This window comes from Pteropus medius, unplaced genomic scaffold (assembly GCF_902729225.1).
Source record: "Pteropus medius unplaced genomic scaffold, Ma_sr-lr_union100, whole genome shotgun sequence".
In the NCBI taxonomy this organism is placed as follows: domain Eukaryota; kingdom Metazoa; phylum Chordata; class Mammalia; order Chiroptera; family Pteropodidae; genus Pteropus; species Pteropus medius.
Window position 1 is genome coordinate 30,446,986 of NW_024351730.1, and position 8,669 is coordinate 30,455,654.

An 8,669-nucleotide genomic window follows, 5' to 3' on the forward strand; every position below is an offset into this window, starting at 1 on the left:
AGACTACCTGTAGGTTCTCAGGTTGCCACTGCCAGCTGAGCTCAACAAGTGAGTCATTCCACCCTAGGCTTCAGATATGTGCGTGAGGAGGCTTCAGGTGACTCCAGACTCTAGCTGTCATTCTCAGCCTTTGAGTATTTCCACTTGAGACTCCAGATATCACGGAGTGAAGGCAGCGATCTTCACTGTGCTGTGCTTGAATTTCTAACTCAGAGAATCCATAAGCGTAAGAAAATAATAAATTCTTGTTTTATGCCACTAAGTTCTGGGGTGATTTATTATAATGGCAGTAATAATTGGATGAGTTTGGTTCCCCCAAAAGCATATCCTGATATTGGGATTTGATTGCAAGTAGATTATTTTGAAGTCGATCCCAGGAAGCATCAACTGGAGAATAAGGGAGTGGGACAGGGAAGGGAAGAAAGCCAAGATGGGTATGTTGGTGAGCAGGTTACTATTGTGCTCTCGTGAGATCCTTTACTGCTGGGACCGCTAGAAGGCAGTGTGGAAAATGCCTCCAAGTTGTCCTACCTCATGGAGAGGAAACTGGGATGTTTACCCATCAACATTTATGTATCACTGTTTAAGAGGAGTTCTCGGATATTAACATCCAGTCACCTGACCTGCCCTACACGGGAGCTGAGCACTGTATTGCAGAATTCACAGGAACTTATAGCAAGTAGCTGTGGGCTTGAGAATGCTAAGTGCAGAGGAAATATAGGTGGAGCCCCAAATCCACCAAGCAAGAGTTCTTAAACTGGATTCTAATGAGCCATGATTGGATTTTAATGGTCCACTAACCTCTGGAAACTTTTTTTTGAAATATATGAGTACATGTTTATTTTTCTGGAAAGGAAATTAAGGATTTTATCAGCTTCTCCAAGTGGTCTGTGAGGCAAAAATGGTTAAGAAAAAGGAGCCAAGATAATAAAACGAGTCATTCAGTTTGGACTCTCTTATAACAGATAATCAGAATCAGTAAGAGCTATAAATGTACAAACAATGTTTAGATGTTTCGTGGACAAGGGTAAAAATGATATCTTTATGTATAGTCTAAGAGTGACATATTTGAACACTTTTTTCTCAACAATGATGAATACTTTTATTAATATAAGATAATAAAATAATAATGCTATGAAGACAACCACAATAAGAATGGAAATCAATAAAATGCATTGATACCAAGAAAATCTCAAAGGGTTAGACATGTTCTCAGATGAAATTTAAGCAAAGTTTCCTTCTTTTAATCAACTCCCTCCAGACTCGAAGAAAGCAAGAGACCAGTTCCAGAGAAAAACTGTGAAACTATGCATGCATGACGGAATTTGGTCATGTTATCCTATCTATTCAGTCAAATGGAATTTAAAGATTATCCTAACACTTCTCCAAAACCATAGCCACTCAAGGGTACTGTTTGACGAAAATTTTTACTTTTCCAATTAGTTATGTTGGCTTTGTATATTGCTTAAATTTACAGCTGTAAGACTAGTCCACCATTAATCATATTTCTAAATTCTTCTCAAGAATTCCATGTGAATTCAAAGATACTATAGGCAAAATGAATTCAAATGAGTATAGTATACAAGTTTCTAAGCCAAAAAGTAAAATGACAGTACTTCTAATATTGCAGAAGATACCACTTGCTTTTCTTTGATAAAAAATGTCTGCCACCTATGTCAGAACCAGCTCTTTCAAATTGGTCTTCTAGTCTTTGGAATAGGAGACTGTACCTCTTCTCCCCAACCTTTAACTCCATAGACAAATCTCTCATCCAAATATTGCTTGGTTAGTATTTTCCTGAGAATGTTGCTCAATGCTAATTTATTACTATGACACCCATAATGACTTTTAATTGTAACATCCATTGTCACGTGTTATCATTTAAATCTCAATGGATGAAACTTTCTCTCTTAGAAAAAAATACAAGTTTCTTCTCCAAATATCTTCATTAGCACACGGTTTATATTTTCCTTGGACAGGTAAAGTGCGTTACAAAATGCTAGCTTCTCAAATTATTACATGGTGTGAATTAGCCCAAGTAGAAAAAAATTTCTATGTTTATCTATCTATAATCTATCTATAACAGACACAATGCTACTTTAATATGTACCAAAAAGAAAAAAAAGACGTGTCCTACTATTATTGGAAAAAAGTCTTCAACCATTTTTGTCAATTAAAATAAATGTTATACTAGAAAAGTCATATATTTGAGCTGTTTATCACTCCGTATGGTGCAAGCAATTCTGTAGAAATATTAAGCTCTCCGTTATTAAAATTAAATGCCAATGAAAAGACACAAATACTAAAGTTAACTCAAATTTTTAGATCAATCTACTATTATTGGTAAGACAGCCTTGAAAAAGTTGAATTATTAAGTTATAAGCTCATTTATATATGCTTATGATTATCGCACTACATGATTAGTCTTTAGATACAGTTGATCGAGAGCTTTTTTAAATCAGTAAGTCATGAGTTGTTTTATTACTTTAATGTCATAGAACAAGTGTGAATATCTTTTTACCAATTTCCCCAATTTATTATTTAATTGAGCCAAACTATTTGTATATGTGAAAATAATTTTTGCTTGTATGTAAAAAAAGATTAGAAAAGAAAAGGAATTATAATACATTTTTTTAGTTATGTATCAAAGGGTTGCAACTAGTTAGGAAATGATGTTATATACTTAACTACATAGAAACTCAACTAGGAAGAATGACATATGTGTCTAAATCTTCATTTGTCGGGTATAGGGGGAGATAATCAGCGGTAAAATATGCTGGTAGGATTCTCTGGGCAGAGCTAGGAGACTGTGTCTTTCACCTAAAGTTACATAATAATCAAAATCCTAGATGTGCACAAGGACAAGAGCAAAAGGGAAGGCATCCAAAGCAGAAGAGAGTCTAAATAGATCCTCAAGATCAGGAAGTTAAAACTGAGAGCTGACAAAACAAGAAGGATGATCAGAACTAGGATGAGAAGAAGCAAAGACTGGACCTAGGCTGACTTTTGTGCATTTGTAGGTGATTCTGTGGTATTTAATGAATGAGGAGCAAGGTGTGTATGGGCAATCACTGGGCAAGATCTGAGGGATAATGCCTGAAATGTCTAAAAGTAGCCAATCTCAACCTACTAACAAAACTGAAACTGGTAGAAAGGAAAACCAACTACTAAACCCAGGATGAATCAAAATGATTATCTGGAAGTAATGAAAATGGAAAGCATCAAAGCACAAGAATGAGTTCAGAAATCTGGTACAGAACAAGAATGAAGAACAAGGAAACATTCAGCACCCAACTGCAGGTTTCCATGTTAATTATGCCTTTTTTTCATATGGAAAATGGAAGTAAGAGTGGTTGATGCTTACTTAATTCAACAAAGAATTATGTGATGTATGTGTGTAGTACTTTCAGGTACCTTTCTTGACAGAATTGCACTTTATAACAAGAAAGTAGATGTGTGGCATTAAAGTAGCAACAGTTACATGAGAGAAAAAAACTATTAATCACTGAAATTTAGTGATAACTAAATGTGTGGGTTTACTAATCCACAAAACAAGAACTTATTGAAACGTGCGTTATATATAAAATTTTAATCTTTCTGAAGACCTTATTTTCTGTGTATATGATCAAAAACTAAAACAAAGAAGGCAAACATCTATTTTTTAAATAGGAATATTAGGAGCGATAAAAAACATTTTCTTTTAAAGATGAAACCAACATTTCTATGAGATGTAGATAAAAACTAAAGCTGTCAACCTGGAGATCTTCCATCCAGTCCTGAACATTTCTTAACTCTTGGATGAATATTCAGCACATAAAAATTAAAGAACTTTCACAGTTATAGATTATTTTCCCATCTTAACCAGTCAAGAGTATTTGATTATTATTAACTATTTGATAATTCATTCAACAAATGTTTATAAAGCATCCAATATAGTCTCAGGACTGTACTATATGTATTAAGCATGGTTCCTAGCCTCAAGTAACTTGTAGTTAGTTAGTTAGGAAGATAAGATAGAAATTCAAAAAAGAATCAGAGAACAATTCAATATTAAGCAATGATGTTGACCCATGACTATGGTTCTTTTAAGATAGAAAGTACAAGATATTGGCTGAAAATACTCATTTGAAAAGAAAAGGAAAAATGAAAAAATGGAAGAGAAAATGGAGGAGAGGAAGAGGAGGAAGACGATATGTTAAGTCATTACTAGGTATTAGACACTGGGTTATGTTCTTGACATACATTTTTTAACTCATATCAATGACAATAATAATATTTAATATTTTAATGCTTTTATTTTTTGAATGCTAGACAAATATTTACAAATATCGACTCATCTAACCCTTACTATAAATCCTATAAAATATGTATTAGAAAATGAGGAAAAAAGATCATAAGTAATGTGTCCAAGAGCACAAAGCTAATCACATTGCTAGGATAAAAACCAGAATAACCTTTTTACAGAGCCTATCCTACTTCCTTGCTAGATACATTGCTCTCATTTTACAAATATAGAAATGGACCCTAAGTTAGGGCTGGCCATGAGTTTTTTCCTGCCTCATGAGAGTCTCTTACTTGGGTTGCCCCTACAGCATCACTATATCAGAAGCTATCAGTCTATGAACTGAAGGTGGATTAATCTCCTTCATTTTTTACTTTTTAAAAATTTCCCTTAGCACAACTAAGAAAGCCTAGCATTTTCTAACAGAACTTTACTGAAATAAAATAAGCAAAAATAAAGCACAAGGAAAGAAAAAACTCAAAGGCAATAGCAAGATATAAACAAGCAAACAGAATACAAAGTGTAACAAAAGATTATGTGTTCAATTTGAGAATATTCTAAGCCTATTTTGAATTTAACACTAAATATTTTCTGTAATCTTCTAGCTTTTTTTTTTTTCTTTTTCTTTTTGCCTGGATAACTCATTCATTCTTCAAGATTCAGGTCAGGAATCTCACACACACACGTGCACATGCACACACACTGCCCATTGCAGTCTGGTTTAGATGCCTTCCTTTGGGTTTTCCATAACACACCGCTTCGCTCTGCCTCTAAGCACATGTCATACTTTAATGTCACCTTGTGCACTTCCCTCATTTGAACGCAAATCTCTGAGGCCATGAACTTTTTTTCTTCTATCTGTCATTTACCGCTCAGTACCTGGCAGTTAGTATTTATTGAATTAATGAGTAAATAAATGTTTAGCAAGAGTCTACTTACTGCATTTTCACAGTATAATGAATAATGGCTATAATGTATAAATACTAAAAATTTGCATGCACCTTGAAGCGGAACCCCCTTGCCTAACACACACTAATACAGGGATCTAAGGATTTTATAGATGGAGGCACACTAAGGTGGGAATGAGCTTCTCACTCTCAATCCCCTCCCCCGGCCTGTTCCTGGGATAAGCTGAGAATGGGACTCAGGGCAGCCTCCCTGGAGGAAAAGGTTGTACAGAATTGCTTCTCTCCTCCTTCTGATGCCCACTGAATGCAGTTAATTCTTACCACCTTCATGGAAAGAGCCTTTCTCTCTTTGATCAGTAACTTCACTAGGGCTTTTTTTTTTTTTTTTTTTTTTTAAATCAAAAGTAGGGTTTTTTGTACAGCTACCATGGAAAAGAGTCTAGAGGTTCCTCAAAAAAATTAAAAATGGATCTACCTTTTGACCCAGCAATTGCACTTCTGGGTGTTTATCCAAAGATCACCAAAACAATAATTCATAAAGATCTATGCACCCTTCGTTCATGGCAGCGCTATTTATAATAGCCAAGATATGGAAGCAACCTAAACGCCCATCAACAGGTGATTGGATAAAGAAGTTATAGTTCATATATACAATGGAATATTACTTAGCCATAAAATAATGAACTTCTACCATTTGCAACGACACGGATGGACCTAGAGGTTATTATGCTGAGTGAAATGTCAGACAGAGAAAGATAAATACCATATGATTTCACTTATATGCAGAACCTAAGGAGCAAAAAGAACAAACTAATCAAAAACAGACTCACAAATGTAGAGGACAATCTGGTGACAGCCAGAGGGGAGGAGGTTGGGGGGCTGGGAGAAAGGGGTGAAGGGTTAAAGAAATACAAATTAGTAGTTGATAGAGGGTCACGGGGATGGGGAGCACGGCATAGGGAATACAGTCAGCAGTATTGGCTATGTGTAGAGCCAGAGGGAAGATAGAGTAATCAAGGGGATCTTTTCATAAACTATATAAATGTCTAACCAATGTACTGTATACTTGAAACATATAATAAAAAAAATCAGGGTTTATCATTCTATCAAATACCCAATCCATGTTTCAGCCAATGAATGAAGAGTAAATCAAGCACTACATAGACTCTTGGTAAAAAACAATTGTAACTTTCTACAGGAAAAAAAAAAAAGTTTTGCTTTTTTAAAATAAAGTTCCTAGGCATTTAGGAGCAGATGAAAAAAAATCACATATTGAATGGTCTGTGCTCTCTCTTTCATGTATTCAACTGCTCCCTCTCTGCTGCCTCTTCTGCACAGGTGACACCCTGATAATAGCTATGCAGCTGCACTAACAGTTCTATCTCCATGTCACTCTATGGTTTGATAACCCCACATCATGGTATGCATTCAATTTATAATGCTCCAGAACAGCTGAAAATATTCAAATTAAATTATTCAAACCTTCTTTGAGTGCCTGCTATTTTCTGGGTATAGGTTGGGCATTGGGCAGTGATTCTGCTGGGTCAGAGAAACATAAATGGTGTTACAGAGCAAGAGGATGTTTGCTGGGATTAAGAAAATCAGTTTCTCCTTTACTTCTACCACCTGGAGCAGGTATGGAACTCAGGCCCTAAGAACAGATGCTGTGACTCTTCTGACAGGTGCTGTCATGGAAGAACCAAGAGCAGTTTCTAAACAGCTGTGGAATTTGCTCTACAACCCACATAGTGATGTGCCTCCAAAGAGCTCTGGGTCACTTGGCCAGTGTATGAAATCTTCACTGAAGTTCTCATGAAGATCACTATGTTGTGTACCTGGATCTCAGGTAACGTGCAGAAGTACACATAGGAAAATGGTCCTCCCATCCCAATTTGTGCTATAAAATTCACCAGTTGCTCGCTCCGAGGTGGAAAGGGAGAGATGTTAGTTGTCATATATGACCCAACCACTGAACTTGGCTGGACAGGCTGGTCACTGCCACAGAGTAGAAGTTGGAGTTCTTGATTTTCAGGGTGGCCTTGATAATGAGAATTACAAGGGAGTCCCATTTGTTAAATGTGAATTTCACCACTCCGATGTCATCATCATCCACAAGGACTTAATGTGGAACCAGGAAGGAAACCACCAAACCAGATGCCAGGAGACAGAGCAAGACAGACAGAGGGATATACTGCTTAGTTCTCTGAGAGTGCAATCTCTGATCACTGTGTGGGATCAAAGCCACCAGCTCTTTTACTTGCTCTGTTGGAATGTAGCCTATCCCTTGGCACATGAGGCAGGTGATGCTGTCCTGCCTGGTTAATTCCACATACGGGAACTTGACAATGGCTTCTCCCTGCTTCTGTTAATCCAGCAAATCTTCCCTGTCATCTTTCTTTTGCTTGTAGGAACAGGGGTGAGCAGAGGTGGGATGCTGGGATCCCATGGCCAGGATATGACACCAGTGTCATGTCTTGCCTCTTGAGTCCTTGGAGCTGCCCTCCAATAGTGCTTTAAGATAGGGCAGCTCTCCATTTGAAGCACAAAAAGTCAAGGAAACAGAGATGGAGGCAGGAAAGAAAGACTTTCCAGTTACTGAGTACCTTCTGTGGCTGAGCACTTAGGTACAAATTTCCCTTCATCCTTACAACCATCCTATTAGAGCTGATGCACTATTTCATTGAGGCTCTGGAGCTCTGCTTCAAATATCTCTGTACATTTGATTTGACTCCTTTCTAATAAATATCTAAGCTCTTGTAAGATAGAAGCAGCTAAATGATAGGAGGAAGAAGAATGCCACTAAGTCACAATGATAGCAATGAAGGATGCAGTCCAACAATAATGAATGTAAAGAAATAACAAATGGCAGACAAACTCAAAACATCTTAACATCCATTCATCAGGGCAAATAGCCCTAAATTCATTAGTGGTTCCTGAGAGCATCACTGTATTATAAAAACGCTGAATAATTAATGTTAATAGTGATTGCAAGTTACAGATAAAGATTAATATATATGTTCAGTAAACTATACTCTATTTTAGAAAGTACCCAACATGTTTTATAATTTGTTATTATTAAGTTGATATTAAAACTTAAAACATGTGTAAATAAACTAGACCTCAACAAACTGAAAACTCCAATAAAATAAAACAATTCACCCCTTGACGAGATTAAAGATGTCAAATTGCCTTGCATCACTTGGTTACTCAGATATGAGAGGCTTTTCTTTGAAAAAAGGAGAATCATAAAGGCTAATGTTTAGAGCGTCTATTTCTTTCAAGTCTGTACAACTACAGTAAAATTTTATTAAATAATAACTAAGTGAAATGCACTGTTAAATTATTTGCACAGGGATGGGCTGAACTTTGCATTCGCATTACCTATTTAAAATTACAGAAATTATTAGTAAATCAAAATTTCCAGGGGAATCCTTAAGCAAATCAAGGGAAAGAGTGATTGGCACTCATTCCCTCTGTGT

General features: G+C 36.2%; 1 pseudogene; it reads right to left on the bottom strand.

Annotated features, from left to right (window-relative positions):
- Positions 1-6,902: 6,902 nt before the first annotated feature.
- Positions 6,903-7,636, bottom strand: LOC120587972 (transmembrane protein 106C-like; annotated as a pseudogene).
- Positions 7,637-8,669: the final 1,033 nt, after the last annotated feature.